Genomic DNA, 20,414 nt, shown 5'->3' on the forward strand with positions numbered 1-20,414 from the left:
GTTAAAGTCATCATATTACCTAGTACGTGCATACCTGTGTTTATAGCAGCACAATTCACAATAGCTAAATTATGGAAGCAGCCTATTATGCTCATGGATAGATGAACGGATCAAACTAATGTTGTACATACACATAACAGAATACTACTCAGGAATAAAAAGAATAATCTTGAGTTACTTGTAGGAAAACGGATGCAACCTGAAACCATAATGCTAAGTGAAGCACAGAAAGTTAAGTATTTCACGGTTTCTCTTATATGAGAACCCCAGACTAAAATAATTTAAAGAGCAAAATAAAAGAGAGATAGTAGGAAACGGGGAGCTAGGCTTTGTGGAGACAGGTAAAGGATTTGGGGAAAGGCAGAAGGAAGGGAAGTAAAAATGATCAACATGCTGTATGCACATGTACCAGTTCCCCAGAATGAATATAATTATTATGTATCACGAACACATACTGATAATAACATACTAATATAAACAAAACACACACTCACAAAGGTAAGGATTACGGCATAGTTGGAAGGGCTCAGAACTGGCAGCGCAAGGGCTTAGCTTTGGTTGTTCTTATCAAGTTCACTCCTCTGAATCGCAATGTCCTCTGCTGTAAATTACCTGGGCTTTGGTTGTACAGCTCGTTGTCGGAAAGACCTAGTAAAAGAAGGTTACATGCTGCTTTCATTACTAAGGCTCATCCTCAAAAGTAGGAGGAAAGTCACCGCCTCATCATCATTCAGGAGTATATAATGATGTGTTAGCCTCTTTATTCAGGGATGTCTCCATCCAATGTCGTGAATTTTCCTTTCAGCCTTTAATTTCAGAATTCCAGGGACTCTAGAGTTGAGCCATTACATGGCCTGTATTTAGGCCATGAGTGTGACAGTTGCAGGTAGAGAGGAGGCCCTCATGGAAACTTTGACATTGAAAGGCAGTCTTTAGCCAGGCTGGGGGCTCACTCCTATAATCCTATCACTTGAGAGGCCGAGGCAGAAGGATCGTTGTGACTTCAAGCCCAGCCTGAACCACCTACAGAAACCCCGTCTAAAATCAAAACAAAACTAAGGTCATCTTCATGCCCAAAAAAGTTGGGACTTGCATTCACACCTTCAGTGAATGCATTATCTTCCTGAAACTGAGTTTTAGAATCCCATTTCCCTCACCAAGTTACCAGAGAAGCTCTGGTGCGCGTTCTAATTCCTTAATGTTCCTAGGATCAGTACAATTGTGCCAGTGTACTGAGGTTGCTGAGACAAATACCCAATACCTACAATTTAAGAAAGGAAAAGTTTATTTTGGCTCACAGTTTGTTGAGGTCTCAGTCCATAATTAGCTGGCTCCAAGGCAGGGTGGTATGGTAGAGAGGCATCACAGAGGACAAACCGTTTGTGGCAGGCAGAAGACAGCAAAAGCAAGCAAGCAAGGGACAATAGCAGCAGCAGTTTTCTGCCCCTTTTCTATTCTATCTAGGCTAGTGGGATTAGGGTGGTGTCAAACCAATCAGTGGACTGATTTAGTAATCACACACCCTTAATCCTAGCATCACACTGTGAATCGGTCACATACTCTAGATCCAGCCACCTCTGCAAAAGCCCCACCTATGACCAAATCAGGCTTTGGAGGACATCTAGATGCAAGCCATGACAGCCAGGCATTGTGCTAAATTCTTTACACGCATGACCTCTTTTTGTCCTTACAGCAGTCTGTAGGGTGAGGACTATACGTTTTTGTACTGCAGATGGCAGAGAGGCTCAGGGAGATTAAATGGCCTGCCCTAAATTGTCCCGCTGGGAAGTGATAGAGGTTAGATTTGAACCTCAGTACATCTATCTCCAGTTCCTGTGTTCTTTCTACAGCAGCAGGCTTCAAAAGTTTCACAGTTGGCAAAACATGAATCCTTACCCCTGTCAGCCATTTACAAGAATGTCAGGAGGATTAAATATATCGCTTCTTTTTATTTCCTTCTGATTTATAGCCCACAAAGTCCCAAAAGAATGGATGGAAGGTCCTTAAAATATCAAAACAAGTACTGGGGATGCAGCTGAGTGGTGGAGCATTTGCCTAACAGCATGAAGCCCTGGGTTTGATCCAAAGCACACACATGCACACACAGAAAAAAACAAAAATAAATAAACCCCACATAATATATATAGTGCTCTACATTAAGGAAATATACAGATAAATGCAGGTTTAAAATAATGAAAAGTAAGAAAACTTAGTAAAAACTAAGCCTACTCAGAGTGACTTAAAATCATCCAGGTACTGTATTTACATTGCCTGATTGGCATTTTAAAAACCTGCCTCTACTATTAGTCTTTATTTTAAATTTTTATTCATTTAAAAATCTTTATTATAATTATTTTTTTGAGATAGGTCTGGTTATGTTCCCCACGGTAGTTTCAAACTATAGTCTCCAGTGATCCTCCTGCTTCGGCCTCCTGAGGATCTGAGACTCCAGACAGGTACCACCATGCCAGCTAGATCTGCATTTTGGACTTGGCTTAGTAACTACTATTTTTTTGCAATTACTTAAGCATGCTTTATGAACCAGAATGTGGTCTACTTTGGAGAAAATCCCAAGTGCTCCTGAGAAGAATGTGTATTCTGCTGTTTTTGGCTGGAACACTCTCTAGATATACATTAAGTCCATTTGCTCAAAAGTTTGGTTCAACTCTGATATACTTTGTTGGTTTTGTATCTACTTGATCTATTTATGACAGTGTGGTATTGAGGTCCCCAATTACAATTATATCTAAATTTTTATGTCCATTAATATTTGTTTTATGAAGTTGACTGTGTTGGTGCTTGATACATATATTTATAATTGTTATTTCTTCCTGTTGAGTTGTTCCCTTAACAAATGTATCGTGCCCTTCTTTGTCTTTTCTGATCAGTTTTGACTTGAAATCCACTTTGTCTGCAATCAGGACAGCTATTCCTACATTTTTCGAAGTTCCTGCTGAATGGAATATTTTATTCTATCCTTTAATTCTTAACCTGTGAATGTCTTTATGTGCGTGAGTGTGTGTGAATTACTTTTTAAATGAAATGTCTTCCTTGTGCATTGCATGTTGCTGGACTTGTTTCTTTATCCATTTTGCCAATCTGCGGGGTTTTTTTGTTTGTTTGTTTTGTACCAGAGATCAAACTCGAGACCCTGTGCTTGCAAGGCAGGAAAGGGAACCACTGAGCTAAATTCCTGGCCTTACTCTGTATCTTTTGATTGGAGAATTGACACTATTCACAATGAGAGCTATTACTGAAAGGTATGGACTTATTCCTATCATTGCATTATATTCCTGTTGCTGTTTTCCATTTTTTTTGCTGTTGTTCCTTCTGCTTAGCTGCTCATCCTGCCAGGTGTATCCATTCACTTCACCTTATTGGTATTGCTGGCTTCATTGTCTCTTTCTACAAGGTCCTTCAGACTTTTTGTAACATTGCTTTGGTGGTCATGAATTTCTTGAGGTGCTCCTTGTCATGAAATTTTCCATTAATTTTGAACGAAAGTCTTGCATGATATATAAGCTGGGGTTGGAAGTTGTTATCTTTTGGGATTTGAAATCCTTCACTCTAACTCTCCTGGCCTTTAAGGTTTGCATTGAGAAGTCTGCTGTGATTCTAATAGGATTACCTTTATACACGATTCACTGCTTTTCTCTAACACCTTTTAAGATTTGTCCCTGCAGTGGACCTCTGGAACTGATTACGATGTGGCATAAAGTGGTTATGTTTGGGTCATGGCTGTTTGGGGTTCTATATACCCATTGGCTTGGCTTGGCAGAAGCTGGGAGTTTTAGGAGGCATTTTGTTGTCTTGTCTTCCTGTTTCTATTATTGTTGATGCTTACAATGAAAAGACTTTGTTGCTAATATAGAGATTTCTTTAGTTGGTTGCTTTTCAGTGATGTGCTTTGGGTATTGCTAGCTATAGTCCTTTGCTTCTGCCCCAATATTCAACCACCTTGGTTAATTTGGAAAGGGAGGATGCAATGTAATTGGCTCAGCTCTGAATTCTCTGGGAATGCTTTTCTGATAGCATTGTTAATGTCACCAAGGTATTCTGGGTGTTAGTTTACAGAGAAAACCCAATAATAGCAACAATTATGTGACCCTAGCAACAGCAAGCAAATCAGCTACAGTATATCATCCATAACAAATTGGATATTAACATACCATGAGGACCAATTATGTGCCACATTTAACCCTAGAAAAGAAATTCACAATTATAATGTAAACAATAAGAGAACCCAGTATTGGCTTACAGCTAATATGTACAAAATATAACAGCTATATCTCCACTAATGCTAGAAAAGAACTCAACAGTAACTTTATAGAATTAACTACCTAAAGATTAATAAAGCTCAATGGTTATACTATTAAAGATATAAGGGGTTGAGAATGAGCAAATATAAGAAGAAAAATTTGAACCTTAAACTATAGGATATAAGAAGGAGGATAGAGAAATAGAATAAAGGATCCTATTGAGGATAAGGATGTATATAGAATTAGGTAAAAGTAACAGAAAAAAACTGACAAGAAGTAGAAGATAAAAGAAAAAGGGGGGTTGGGGTTAGCTCAGTGGTACTGTCACCTGCCTCAGAAGTGCAAGGTTCTAAATTCAATCCCCAGTACCAAAAATGGGGGGGGCGGTAAGAAGCTATATGGAGAATAAAAATAAAAGACAGAAAAATTAAAATGGAGAAGAGGAAAAAAAGAAAGAAAAGCAGATTAGAAAAAGAAAAAAGAGAATTCCCTAAACCTCAATGAAATAGTGAAGAAAAAAGAAAAGGAAAGAAAAAACTACGCGCGCACACACACACACACACACACACACACACACACACACACACACAACAAAGAAAAAAGCAAACTTCTTTGTGATTTAGAATGCATGCTTTTCTTCTGAGATCTAAAACAATTTGGGGGTCTAGCAATGCCTGTTCTTTACCAAGGTCCCTCTGCTTTACCCAGGATGTGGCAGTGTCCAAATCAGGACATGTCCCTGCTCATGCTGGTAAAGATAGATCAGACCCCAGATGCATGCTGGATGCAGGCACCAGCAGGCAGTAGGAACAAGGCAAGGGCTCCCAAACTGAGACTTTCAAATCCATCCCACCGCAATGAAGGCTGTGTCTGACCTGTGTCCATGGGGTGTGAGGCCTACATCCTTTAGCTCAAACCCCTCAGGGGATCTCTTTCCATCCTACTCCCTGACCACCCATGGCTGTCTCTCCTCACCCAGTCATTGTGAGAGGGTAACACTGGAAACCCTGAAGTGAAGCCCTCCTGCAGCTGCTCTGTGTCCCAAGTTCAATCAACACTGTCCCAGAATGGTGCCAACAAGCACTTTCTCCAGGGATATGGTACAACCTTGGACAGGAGTCACTCACCAGCTGTTATCTATAGAAAGACTCCCGTGGGAGCAGAATCCTATGAGGTCCCTGCAGATTGTAGCAACTACCATTCTGTTCTACCACTGCATTTTCCCCTCATTGCTTGGCTTGAGGGTGTCTCAGGGTGCTTCCCATGCAGTCCTCAGCTAGTAATTCACAGAAGAAGGTGGTCTCCAAATCATAAGAGTTCACAATCCACATGGAAGTCGAACTTCTGACAGTGTTAACATCTGAATACAAGCATCAACCTGCAACGTTTGTCCTGGATCTCCACACCCATGCCAGGCACAATGCAGGGCCCAGTGGTTTGGATTTAAATCCACCAATAACTTTTAATGCTCCTCAAGAATCTTTAAATGCAACTGACATTTCTCTCCACTGCAAGTGCATGTTGGGAAAGCACTAATGATCACTAGAACCACAGGACAGCTGGTGCTACTCTCTTGATAAACCAACAGTGCTTTTGCACCATTCATACAAATATAAATATACATACAATGGAAAGGGCAAAGCAGGTCTTAGAACTACTATGAAAAGGAATTTGACATCATTGATTCTCTTAAACACTCTTGGAATAGCACTCTTCTCCAGTTTCTTGGATCTTTTTCTTCCTTTCTTTCTCTTTTTTAGTGTGCGTGCGTGTGTGTGTGTGTGTGTGTGTGTGTGTGTGTGTGTGTGTAGGAACTGTATCCAGTGCCTTTGCACTGAGCCCAGCCTTTTTAATTTTGAGACAGGCTTCTGCTAAGCTTTCCAGGCTAGGCTCAAACTTGCCTCAGCCTTCTAGAGCACTGAGATTATAGGTGGGCACCACCAAACCCAACTTCAGATCATATTTTGAGAACCACCTGGATTCTTGTGGAAGGCAACCTTAAACTCACGGTTATTTTTTCGTTCTCTTTCTGGGTAGCTATCTGAGCTTAGCTACTGGCAGTGCCTAAAAGCAACTGATTTGGGCCGGGGATTTAGCTCAGTGGTTCCACCACCTACTTCACAAGTGCAAGGTCCTGAGTCTGATCCCCAGTACCAAAAAGTAAATAAACAAATCTGGGTGTGGTAGCACATGCCTGCAATCCCAGCATTTGGGAGGCTGAGGCACGACTGCCACAACTTTAAGGCCAGCATAGGCTTACACAGTGAGTTCAGGCCAGCATGAACTACAAATGGAGACCCTGCCTCAAAAAGCCAAAAAAAAAAAAAGCAATGGATTCAAAATACAGCATCTGCCTAGTGTGCCCTAGTCTAAGTCCCTAGCAAAACACACACACACACACACACACAAAAGGATAAAGCATTTGGCTTCCTTTGATACCTTCAGGAGAAAGACTAACCTGGAATTATAATCACTATCTTTCTCTTTTTCTGGTGATCTTGTTTTTAAAATGATACATTCTAGTTTATGTTAGTCATGTGTTATGAAGTTAATAACTATGTTGCCTCCAAATTGTCATTTCTAATTTTCATAACAGAAATTCCAGCAGTCCAGAAGCTTTCTTTCTGGGAAATTCTTGAACTGAAATGGAAAGGAATTTCCCTTCTCTGGACAGCTGCCTGATTATTTCTATCTGAATAGAATGGTTGTGTGTAGCCAAGTCAGGAGATGCATAATGACAGTTGACACCCAGTCCCAGGGCCCTCTCCTGTTCCTCCATGCTGACTCCCACCTGGACAAATCTCATGTTCTATTTCTCTCTGTTTTTCCCCAGCTTTCAAATACTTTCCTGGGCCCCCTGCTTGATCCTCTAAATTTGATTATCCCTTCTCTCTTTTGGTTAAATTGACTACAGAAATCTCACAAGATTCAGTTACTTAATCCCTTAATGCAGTCTTTGTTAACCCTGCTCTCCTGCACAGTCCTTTATGTTTATTTATCCTTGTTGGTTTAGGAATTCGACTTGAATCTGTGGTATTTACTATTTCTTCATCTTATAGGCTGCCAGATTACTTGGATGATTTTAAAATTCAAAACTTTAATCGACTCCTCACTATTGCACATCGCAAAAAACACCTTCTGGAGTGTCACTGCAGCTGGCCTCACCACCCCCCACCCTGAGAACCACCTTGCCCACCTGGCAGCCACTTTGTCCTCAGTGACCTGTGCCATAGCTGAATGGGTCATGGGTAGTGCGATGGTTAATTTTAGGTGTCTCGTGACCGGGGGATCTTTAGATAGCTGGTGAAGCATTATTTCAAAAGTGTGTTTGTAAGGGTGTTTCTGGAAGGGATTTGGCATTTGGATCAGAGGTTGAGGAAGGAAGATCTGCCTTCACTCACTGAGGGAAGGCATCACCAAATGGTTGAGATTTTAGAAAAAACAAAAAGGAGAGGAAAGATGAATGCATGCTCCTCTGGAGCTGCCACGTCCATCTTCCGCCATTGGACATCAGAGCTCTGGGTCCTCAGGCCTTGGGCCTCAGATTGCTATACAGCTGTGCCCTGGTTTTCAAGCCTTTGGACTTGGACTGACCCATGTCCTGGCTCCGCTGGTTCTCCAGCTTGCAGATGGCCTATTATGGGATGTCTCTGCTTCTATAATTGCATGAGCCAATTTCCCTAACAAATCTTCCCTCAAGTATCTATATGTAGCTGTGCACTGCATAATGTCTTAGTCAGACATGAGATACACAGACAACTGTGGTCCTACAGATGAAAATGGAGTTGAAAAACTCCTATCATACACACACAGAAAGATGCAAGGGGTCAAGGCTTTCTCTCCATGGTAACTTGCCTCACATGTGCAAGGCCCTGGATTTAATCCCAGCTCAGAACACACATAAACATTTCTATTACCTAGTGATGGAACCATCATATGCCATAGCACAAGATATTATTCACGTGTTTGTAGTGCTGCCGATATAAACAAGCCTTGTATGCTATAAAAGTATGACATGTACATTTAGGCACAGTACATGATACCTGATAACGATAATAAATGACCACGTTATTTATGGGTTTCGTGCTTGCTGTACTGTACTTTTAACCATTACTTTAGAGAGTTCTCCTCTAAAACAGCCTCAGCCAGATCCTTCAGGAGGGATTTCAGGAGACAGTGTTATTATAGGAGGTGACATCTCTGGGGGTATTATTGCCTCCAAGACCTACCAATGAGACAAGGCATGGGAGTGGAAGACAAAGATACAGAGGATCCTGACCCTGTGTGGGCCTGGGCTAATATGTGTGTTTTTGTTAAAAACTAATAGCAAAAAAATGTTTAAAAATTAAACAAAATAAAGCTTATAGAATAAAATATTTTTGCACTGCTGTACAATGTATATTCAAAGCTAAATGTTATAAGTCATTTTTTACAAGTTTTTTCAATTTTAAAAATTTATAAGTTAAAAAAAGGGGTGGGGCAGGGGCAAAATAAATAAATAAAAATTTATAAGTAAAAAAATTACAGCTGGATGTGGTGGCTCATGCCTGTAATCCCAGCACTCTGGGAAGTTGAGGCCATAGATCACAAGTTCGAGTCCAGCCTGGGCATCTTAGTGACTTAGGAAGACACTGTCTCAAAATGAAAAATTACAAAAGGCTGGGGATGTAGCTTAGTGCAAGGCCATGAGTTCAATTTCCAGTAAAAAAAAAAAAAAAAAAAAAAAAAAAAACTATACGAGGTTATGGTAGGGTAAGGAGATACACAACAAAATCATTGAATGATGCATTTATCAGAACATATCCCTGTTGTTAAGCAATACATCTATCCCATTGGTTCTTTCTCTCTGGAAAATCCTAATGAATACAGATTTGAATATCAGGAGTCGTTCTAGAGGAACAGAATTTTAAGGAAGAGTTTCCTAAAATTGGTTTTCTGATTTCTAGAATTAACTCTCTAATATGATTGGATTTACAAATGGTAAGGACTGTATTTCCAACAGGATAGAGAGTAGTGATAGCCTATGTTATGAGCTATTTATAGAGATTCACAAAATATCTGCACTGGATACTTCTGATCAATCACTTATAAGAGGCAAGGCTCTCAATGACTCTGCATGTGATACTTTCAAATATTTGTGAAAGCTAAGATATCTAATGACACTGGTTGGTTCCTCCTATGTTGCTGGACAAAATAACGAGAGAAAAAGATGAGCTCAGGGATTCGAATCTTCAGCTCAAGCAATGTGTCATGATCTACAAATTCGCAGGTGTCTTCTGAGAATTCTATGTCCAATAGTTACAGGGTTGAAATTTTGGAAAATCATACACAAGTGTTCATGTTACTGGCTGAATTACAACAACAGTTAAACTGCTACCCTTGCGGGGGTATCCACTATTAAAAGTGAGGTACATACAATAACATATAAGGAAGTTTACTGCCCTTCAGCAGATCCGTGAGTTTTATTTCTACATGCAGAAATCTGAGAAACATATTTGGGAATTAATTTTTATGTTTATGTGGTTCTGTAGAATTAATCTAGAGCCTTACACATGCTTGGCAAGCATTCTACCATGGAGCTACCTCCCTGGTGCCTCGGGAATGGATATTAATAGTGTGTGATAATGGTAGAAGGAACATAAAGTTGAATCAGGCAAAATTCATTGCCATGATTCCACTAAGCAGAAATACTGCGTTTAATGTTGTAGCTTGGGGAATTACAATGGGCTTTAATAGTTTTATGGGTTGGCTGGCTGAAACATGGACCAAAAGAAGGCTTACATTTATGGTTTGTGTCTAGATGGGCCCCCTAGAGCTTCATGCAGTCATAGGTGGGTTTTTTTTTCAGAAGCGGCTGAATCTAAAGTGTGTGATGATGAGATTGATTAAAGGTACAATCCTAGGATTAAGGGTAATAAGATATAGGGGACAGCAAGAGGCTTGTTGCTTGTTGTTTCTTTGCTATTTTGTTGCTTTGCTACCTTCTACTTGCTGTGAACCGTTTCTCCTCTCAATGCCTACCTGCTGTTTCACCTTGCCTTGGAGCCAGCCAAGTATGGACTGAAACCTCTATACTGTGAGCTAAAATAAACTTTCCTCCTTAACTTGTGAGTGTTGGGTATTTTGTCTCAGCAACAAAAAAAGTAATTAAAGATACTCACCATGAGTAAATTAGAGATGCTTGCTCTCCCTTGGTTTAGCACAGAAGAAATTTCAAGGCTTAGAGAGGTTGGAATGTGAGTGTGGATTTGTCACTTAAGAAAACTATTCACCTTCTGGGAGGATCACAACATACCTTTCACCAATACTTTGAGAAATAGTCAGTGAGGGGAGCCTCGGCATTGGAAGAGCTCCATGATAGCTCTTCTCTGTGCACTGGACCTTCCAGAGCTATGGTTTGCCTGTGGATATTCCCCCTGTGGTTCATGCATTGGAAGCCTGGTTTTCAACAGGGCAGTGTTAAGAGGTGGTGGGACCTTTAAGAGGTAGAGCCTAGTGGAGGTCACTGGGGGTCTCTCCCAAGAAAGGACTGATGTATTCTCATGGGGCTGCAGCCTTCCTTGGGCTTCCTGTCAAGGCTGTCATCCCTCCCATCCACTCAGGTTCCATACACCACTACCACCACCACCACCACCCTTGTCCCTGCCATGGCCAGGTGCTATGGTACAGAGCTGCTCAGGAGGCTATGGTAGGAGAAGTGGAGGTTTGAGGCCAGCCTGGAAAACTTAGTGAGAGCTACCTATAAAAAAAAAAGAAGTCTGGGGATACAGCTCAGTGGTAGAGCCATGTTCCATCTTCAGTACCACAAAACAACAACAAAAAAAAAAAACAAAACAAAACAAAAGAACCACTCATTCACCATGATTCCATCTGACAAGAGCCCTCACCAGAGGCCCATCAGTTGGGCTGCCCACTCTTGGACTTTCAGTCAGTCTTCTAAGCTATAAGATCAATAAACCTCATTTTTTAAAATGAAGAACTCAGCTTCAGTTATTTAACTATAGCAATCAAAGTAGACTAATATAACTGGAAACTACAGTAATTCAATTAAAAAACATATATGTGATGGCAGCAATTGGATCCCAGGATGCCAGGATCCAAACGGCAGCACTGAACTCCCACAGGTAAGGTGGACGCGGTTATCACTTTTAACAATGCTCTTAGAAGAAGATAGAAAGGATGCTTACTATTCTCACTTGAGCTATACAAGCAGAAAACTTGACCGTAGACTGATTTTCTTAATCCCTTGCTTCACTTCTCCCCATCCAGTTTGACCAGCAGCCCGTGATAAGTTTATTGCCTTGTCTTTGGCTGAAATGAAAGGGAGAAGAAAGTGTGGTTCTAGTAAGTCCTGCAACAGATGTTTACTGAGTGTGCAGTATGTCTCAAATACTCCAGAGTCATGAGAAACACAGACATGGAGCCCATGGTCCTTGTCACAGCACTTGGTTTTACGGAGAGAATAGATTTTCATTTTCCGTTAAGAACATACCCCTCTCCAGGTGTGGCTGACTCCCAGGTAGTGATCAGCACATGAACAAACTGAGGTGAAGTATACAAAACAGCATAGCCTATATATTGGTCTGCTAGGGCTGCCACAGCAAAGTGCCACTGTCTGGGTGATTCCAACAACAGAAATTATTTCCTGGTGGTTCTGGAAGCTAAGGTCGGGGTGCTGGCAGGACTGGATTCCTCTAAGGCCTCTCAGCTCACCCTACTGACAGCACCCTCTTGCTGCTTTGTCCTCACAAGCTCATCCCTCTGTGTACACAGGCCCTGGTGTCACTACGCATATACCAATGTCCTCTTCTTAGAAAGTCACCAATCAGACTGGACTAAGACCTACCCTAAAGGCTTCATTTTAATTTAGTCCCCCTTCAGAGGCCCTATCTCCAAATAGAGTCACATTCTGAGATAATGGGGTATAAGGCTTCAACATATGAATCAATCCCATAACAATTTGTAATAGCTGAAAACATTAGTACCTATTTAAATATCAAGTGGTGGGATAATCAGTAAATTCACTCAATAAACATGCATTTTGTGCTCATAGGGCCTGGCTGCCAGGTGCTTTGTCCTTGGCCATAGTCCAGGGGTCGAGGGGACAGTCATTAGACAATTCAAGGGAGGAGTCCAGCAAGATGCTACTCATCAGTGGCAGCTCTAGATGCGGATCCTCACTCCTCCACTTACTAGCTGGGCCTCCGCGGGCAAGTTGTTTAACCTCCTCAGGCCTCAGCTTCCTCATCTGTAAAATGGAGTTAATACTCATCCTCACTTTATAGGCTTGTTTTGAGGACTAAATATCTAGAAAGCACTTAGAATGGGAGCTGGCATGCAGTACCTTATGATTAGTAAATAAATAAATTTGCAAACCTGGCATTGAAAACAGGCTTTGCTATGGGTTGCATTTTCCATTGTCACTCACCTCACCCCCTTTTTTTGTTTTGTTTTTTGAGCGAGGGTCTTGCTATGTAGCCCAGGCTAGTTTAAAACTCACAGAGATCCTCCTGCCTCCGCCTCCCAAATGTGGGATTACAGTTGTGCACCACCACACCCAGCTGTTGCCTCCCATTTAATCCTCTCCCTGCATCCATTATCCTGTCCCATGTAACCCTACAATCTCCTCATCCCCAAGTAGTGGAGTCTCTTTTATTCCTTGGTTTGCAGCTTACACACAGGGCTTGCTCTGGCCCATGGGATGTGAACAGATATGAAACCAACAGAGGTTTGCAGTGTGTCATCTGCGTACGTCCTGGTGTGCTTCTGCCCTCATGCTCAGACCATGCCACAACCAGCCAGCTGTAAGATGGAGACTGGGGCGGGGGGGTCACCCACACTGACTCATCAGCACCTAAATGGCACAGACGCTGTCCTGCAGCTCTGCAGTGGCTTGGTATGCATCAATCATTCTGAACAGAAGGTTGGACTTGGACTATTTAATAGCACCGGGAAATGTTTCCAATAAGTTAGTAAGTGGTGGAGGGGCAGATAACATGCCTTGTTTGGTAAGATCATACTTTTATTTTAAATAAATGTGTGAGTCCTGGTGGGGGAGTGGGACAGGCACATACACAGGCTAAAATGTTAACCAGCTGTTTGTAGTGGTTTTTATTTGTGTTTTATTTCACTTTGCTTTTTCTACAGTTCTGGAGATTGAACTCAGGGCCTCATGCATACTTTGCATGACCTACATCTTCAGCCCTTTTTATCTAAATTTATTTTAAGAAAGGGTCTCACTAAATTTGTTCCCAGGCCAGGTTTGAACTTCTAATCTTCCCACCTCAGCCTCCCAAGTAGCAGGGATTGCAGGCATGTGCTGCCATGCCTGGAAGTGTATGCTTACTCATATGTTTCAAGTGAGGCAAATAACTATGTTTTTATTTTGTAATTTGATAGTGAAATGTTATTTGAGAAAGATCTAGATGGATGGGTAAACAAATGGTAGCTGGGGAGAGAGGAGCAGCCCATCCATGAGCCTGCTCCGTTCTTGACTTCCGTCCAGATTCTCCTGGGGTGAGTCTCTGCCGTAATTCCACTACAGGAGTCGGGAGCACACGGAATGTCTGTGATTGTCACAGTCTGGAGAAAGGCTTGGAAGGTAGCCTTTCAAGGTGACACGAGTGGTTAAGATTGTTTGGGGTCCCTGGACGGTTCCTGTGGGGCTCAGAGCATTGAATTTAAATGAGCTTTGGACTTGTGCCAGGTTTGTGCTGAAATCAGAGGCTCACGTTTAGTTTAAGAGCAAAACGGGAGAGGGCTTGAAAAGCGTGCTTCAAATATTCGCTCTGCCAGCAGCAACTTCGTTTCGAGCCACATGGTCCTCCACTGCCATGGGCTCCCCAGGGTGCTCAGCCCATAAATGGAGCCTGGCTACCTGGGCCTGGCCCTCCAGCCAGGCAGCCCAGATGTGGGCCTCCTGACCTCCTGTCCATTCCATCACACTCCAGCTCTGGCTCCACTCACCCCGCACACTGGCCTCCCGGGCCTTGAAACTGACTAGTTTCTTCCCTCCTGTTTTTCAGTCAACTTTATTGAGGCATAATTTACAGATAACAAAATTTGCTCATTTATGATGTGTACATTTTATGGGTTTTAAGAAATGTGTGCACTCCTGTCACCACCACCTCCAGAATTGAGATTTAGAACTTCTGTCCGGTGTGGTGGTGCAGGCCTATAATCCCAGCACTCTGGGAGCTAAGGCAGGAGGATTGCAAGTCCAAGCCCAGCCAGGGCATTTAGTGATTTAGCAAGACTTTGTCTCAAAAATAAAAAAGGTCTGGGGATACAGCTCAGTGCAAAGACCCACTTGTGTTGTGCATCAGTAATGCATTCCTTTTCATTGCTTAGCATTAATCCTCTGTAAGGATGCATTCACTGGTCTCTCTGTTAACATTCTGATAGGTATTTGAGAGTTTCCTAGCTTTTTACTATTATGCATAAATCTTTTTTTTATATAAAGTTTCAGTTGCTTGTATTAAGGCTTCAACAAGGGTTATGGGACTCACTTACTACTACATTAATAACATTCCCTGAAACTTGCTTTTGCACTGAAAAAATTAAAGCTGAGGGCTAGGGATTTAGCTCAGTGGTGCTGCACCTGCTTGGCAAGCATGAGGTCCTGAGTTTAAACCCTGGTATAAATCTTTTTTTTATATAAAGTTTCAGTTGCTTGTATTAAGGCTTCAACAAGGGTTATGGGACTCACTTACTACTACATTAATAACATTCCCTGAAACTTGCTTTTGCACTGAAAAAATTAAAGCTGAGGGCTAGGGATTTAGCTCAGTGGTGCTGCACCTGCTTGGCAAGCATGAGGTCCTGAGTTTAAACCCTGGTATACAAATATTATTGGAAATTATTCCTTTCTCAGCAGTCCCAAGGTGGGTTCTCAAGCAACTGTCCTGTCTCAGCTATCTGCCTAGCTAGGATTACAGGTACACGATTTTCAGGTGCTTGGTGGGGTGTTTTTGTTACATTGCTGTGGCTCACCTATATTAGTGCCACTGAGCTACACCTCTAACCTTATTTCTTAAACCATAGAGTGCAATGAAAATAAGATTGTATTTTTTTAAATGAAAGAATTTTCTACACAACTCAATATTTCCATTTATTTATTTATTGGCTTTTGCTTTCCTTGCTCATCTACTCCAGGGGCTTGAACTGATGATGTTTTACTGCGTTTCTTTAAATGGTTTATGATACTGCTCAGACGTGTATGTTTACTGGGACCCAGAGAGCCTGGTGGTGGGAGGACATGACACTCCTGGTGTCCCTGAGAAAGCAAGGTCAGATTTCACTGCAGGTACACACAGAACCCTTCACCTCCCCAACACCCAATTCAGGCAAGGCGCTGTGCAAGTGGAACACATAAGGAAAGTCCTGGAACAACCAGGGCCAGTTCTGGCCTTATGTGCACATGGAAATGCAGTTAATTTCTCTAAATTCCTATAGAATGCTAGCAGTTACTAAATGCTTCCAAGAGAGAAAGAAAAAAAGATTAGACAGAGAGAGAAACTCAACTCTTAAAGAATTTAATTATTGTAAGTGCCGATAATAAGCTAGCAGAACAGATAGCTAGAAAATACAGTGACAGTGACAAAAAACTAGAATATATTGAGTTTCTACCATGTGCTAAATAATGTCTAGTCTACCCAGCTGTGGTGGTACATGCTTGTAATTCCAGCATTTGGGAAGCTGAGACAGGAGGGTCGAGAGTTTGAGGACAGTCTGGGCTATAATAGCAAGACCATCTTAATGTGAGATAATGAAAAGATGGAAATAAAGTGTTTGTAGATGGGGAGGGGGGTGAAGGGAGGGCAGGGACAAGGGGAAAAAATGAGAACCAAGACCTGTCATGTAAAGGTACAAGATCCCAACAATAAATGTAACTGTACTGTATCCCTAAAATGTACCAATAAACTCAATTAAAGCTGAAAAAGAAAATAGCAAGACCATCTTAAACAAAAACAGAGTAGTGTATGCAGTGGCTATCAGAATGGCCTAGGGTAGTGGGTTTATTAAAATGTAGATTCCTAGGGGCCAGGGACTTGGCTCAGTAGTTCCACTGTCTGTCTCACAAGCGTAAGGGCCTGAGTTCAATCCCCAATACCAAAAAAAAAAAAAGTAGATTCCTGGGTTCTCATTCCCAGAGCTTCTTCTTCTTTTTTTTTTTTTATTTTTTTTGCAGGGGAAGAGGAGTTGCTAGGAGTCAAGCACCACAGGGCCTTACACATGCTGGGCAAGTGCTGTGCCACTGAGCTATGTCCTAGCCTAGTTACTGATTTAATAGGTCTAGAGAGCTAAAGAATCTTCATTTCTAACCAGCAAGGATGAGGGGGCCACACTTCAATATTCACTGAAATGTGATAAATACACCAGACCCATATATTATCTCCTTTAAACACCCCAAGATCACTTTGAAGTAGGTCTTATTTTTCCCTATTTTTCACACAGGGAAGGTAGAATTCAGAGAATCTTCAGAATTTGCCCAAGGTCTAGCTACTGAATGGCAAAGCCAAGCTGAATTTATATCTGTCTTGTGCCAGAAGCCATGGTTTCCCCACTATTCAAGTTGCTCTCCAAACACTTTCTGGACAAGTGAGGCTGTCAGGCTCTCCAGGGCTTAGGAGGAAACAAGCATGGTGACATCCTTGAGGTCCTGCTTCTCATATAAGAGGGAGGTTCACAGAATGGTTTGGAAAGGACCCAGAATGCTGGAGTCAGTGGCCCTGATCAAGACTTCCGGATTCCCTGAAGCTAACTCAGAGTGGAAAACAAACAAACATGCAAATGCCATCTCTGCTTTTTCCTCTCACAATGACAGAGTAACAGGCTGCAATTCAGCTTTTTATTTTTTCTTTGCATCACTGGGGACTGAACCTAGGGCCATTTCACTGAGCTACATCTCTAGCCCTGTTTGATTTTCTATTTTAAGACAGAGTCTCCCTAAGTCACTAAGTTGACCAAGCTGGGTTCTAACTTGGGATCCTTCTGCCTCAGCCTCCCAGAGTGATGGGATTACAAGCATGCACCACCAAGCTCACAGATCAGCTTTTGATCTGACTGTCCTCCTTAAGCTTCCTGCCACACTAATTCACTGTAAGAAACAACTCTATACAGATGTATAAAAGAAAAAGCTTTACTTCTAAATCAATTTTTCTCATATAAAAAAAGGATTCTTATCTTTCTGTTGAATTGTTGTCATCTGAGAGATGAATTCAAACATAAATTACTGATTTAAGAAATGAGAGAGGATTGCCAGGCATGGTGGTGCCTGCCTGTAATCCCAGAACTTGGAAGGCTGAGGCAGGAGGATTGCCCCAAAGTTTGAGGCCAGCCTGGGCTATTGTGAGTTCAAGACCAGCCTGAACTACATAGTGAGACTCTGTCTCAAAAAAATAATAATAATAATAAAATTAAATTAAAATTAAAAAGGGCTGGGGATTTAGCTCGGTGGTTCTGGCACCTGCCTTGCAAACACAAGGATCTGAGTTTGATTGTCAGTACCAAAAAACAAACAAACAAACAAATAAAAATAAAAAATAAATAAGGAAAGAAAGAAATGAGAGAGGAAATATCAATATATATTCTGCAAAGATTAAAAGGATGATGAGAAAAGTTCATCAATAAATTAGGCAATTTAGGTGAGATAAACAAATTCCTTGAAAGACACCAAAGCTCACTCAAAAAGAAAGAGTGTGAGTGAATATCCTTATATCTATAAAAGAAATTGAACTTTTAGTTTAAAACCTTACCATATAGAAAAATCTGGACCCAGATACCTTCATATGCAAATTTCATCAAATATAAAAGAAGAAACCTTATCAATTTATACAAATTCTTCTGGGAAACTGATAAAAAAATGATTACTTCCTAATTTATTCTGTAAGATGAAAATCACAATGAAATTAATAGACTTTAGTTTAGTTCAAGTTGAGACCAAAGACTGCATTATTGTGGGATAGAGAAAACCATCACACTCCTTTTATTTTGAGACAGTGTCTCACTATGTAGCCCAGTCTAGCCTTGAACTCTTGGGGATTCTCCTGCCTCAGCCTCCTGAGTATCGGGATTACAGGTCTGTACCATCTTGCCTAGCAATCATCACACTCTTGGTAATGCCAGAAAAGACATAATCTCCTAGCAACCCCTGAGATGAGTGAGATTCATTTATATCTCTCATTTGCAGATGAGACAGCTTGAAGGAGCTCAACCTGCTCAGCTCTCTCCTGGTGATAGGAAAGGGAGGGATACAAGATCATCAAAAATAAACTCAGGCCAGGCCTGGTGATGCACACCTATAATCCTGGCATTCTGGAAGGCAGGCAGGAGAGTCAGAAGTTCAAACCCAGCCTAGGCAATTTAGCAACTTACTGAGACTCTGCCTAAAGTTAAAAAAAAATTTTAAAGGGCTGGGGATGTAGCTTAGTGTGAAGGTCCCAAGTTCAGTCCCCAGAACTACAACAATAACAACAACAACAAACACTTGCCTATTTCACAATTTCCCTTTAAATGAGATCAGAAAAAGTTCAAAGTCACCAGAAAATGTTAAAGGGGTTCTCACAGAGGACTTCAGAGATGGTGATTAACCTCCTGAGGTGTTTTGATTTTTTTAATTATAGAGAATTTCAAAGTTATCTGAAAGGAGATTGAATATAACAGTGTACTATACTCCTGAGCCAGCCCCAACTACCAACTATCAACCAGTCCTATCCACCCTTACTTCCACCAGCTTCCTATATCACATAAAATTTTAAATAAATCCCACCCATTGTACCATTTTACTGGCACACACTTTAGTATACATATTGTCTTCAGCACTACTGACATTATGGGCCTAATAATTATTTTGTAGGACAACATCCCTGGCTTCTCTTCCCAATTTGAAAACCAAAACTGTCTCAGGCATTGCCAAATATCCTCTAGGGGACAAAGCCTCAAAACTGAAAACCATTGCCATAATAGATGGCAGCCGACTTTTAAAAACATACCTATCATACTATTATCATACCAAAAAGTCATACTTACTTATTTACATAATATCCAGTTAGCATTCAAATTTCTAATTATCTCAATTCTTTTTGTCAAATAAAAGTCCACACATTATGATTCGTACATATGGCTTTAGGTATCTTTTTAATCTATAATTTCCTCTAGATTTAGTTTTGTTGTTGTTATTGTATAAGTTTCTTGTTTTATTAGTGTACATTTTCAATACACGACACTCACATTCACCTTGGGGAAGTGGTGCATAGACATAGTGCATCTTAATCATTTTCCCTTTTGCTTCTCTCCTGGCCCTCCTGTCTTTCCACATCCCTGGGCCCCACCCCACCCCACCATCACCACAAAATCTACCTTCCCTGTTTCCTGCCATCTATCCTTTATCTTGCTCTTTAAATTATTTACATTTTGGTGATATTTAACCTCTGTGTTTGATTTATTTTACTTAGCATCATGGTCTCAAGATGCAACCATTTTCCTACAAATGACTCAAATTGTTTTTAACAACAACAAAAAAGTCTTCTAATCAGAAGGGTATGGCACAGTCTGAATTTCACCAACTGCATCTCCACAGTATAGTTTAACGCTTTCTCTGCCTCGCTACTTCCTGTACAATGGCAGGTGGATCTAGAAGCTTGAACAAGTTCAGGTTCAGGTTCAAATCTGGGGGCAGAATCTTCATGATAGCTTTGTGTTCTTCTCTTAGGAGCACCTGATATAAAGAGTCATCTATGATCAAGGCCATTCTAATTCTATCCTTATTTCTTTGTTTATTTATATTTCTAATTTTTTTATTCTTATTGACTAAAGACAGGATCTCACTAGGTAGCTGAGTCTAGCCTCAAACTCACAACCTTCTTGCCTCAGTCTCCTGAGTGCTGGGATTGTAGGCATGTGCCACCACACTGGGCTCTTTCTTCATTTATAAACTAAATTTTTCTATGAAGAGAAACTTTCCCTGATGAGTGCAGCCTTCACCCCAGTCCTGCAGGCAGCCATTGCTGAAGGATTTATTATTAAATGTTTGTCTTAAGAATAATACAGGGGGGGCTGGGGATTTAGCTCAGTGGTTCTGCCGCCTGCTTCGTAAGTGTAAGTTGTGTAAATTCCCAAGTTCGGTCCCCGGTGTCAAAAAAAAAAAAAAAAAAA

At 41.2% G+C, this 20,414-nt stretch overlaps 1 long non-coding RNA gene across 2 annotated transcripts in view; it reads right to left on the reverse strand.

Annotated features, from left to right (window-relative positions):
* The window catches only part of LOC104863154, a 71,272-nt gene that overhangs the window by 27,772 nt on the left and 23,086 nt on the right, over positions 1-20,414 (reverse strand). For both annotated transcript variants that reach the window (XR_004515496.1, XR_004515497.1), the window contains exon 3: positions 11,447-11,570. This is a non-coding gene — a long non-coding RNA (uncharacterized LOC104863154). The remainder of the gene's footprint in view (positions 1-11,446; positions 11,571-20,414) is intronic.

This window comes from Fukomys damarensis, unplaced genomic scaffold (assembly GCF_012274545.1).
Source record: "Fukomys damarensis isolate Sample0158 unplaced genomic scaffold, DMR_v1.0_HiC HiC_scaffold_37, whole genome shotgun sequence".
NCBI lineage: Eukaryota > Metazoa > Chordata > Mammalia > Rodentia > Bathyergidae > Fukomys > Fukomys damarensis.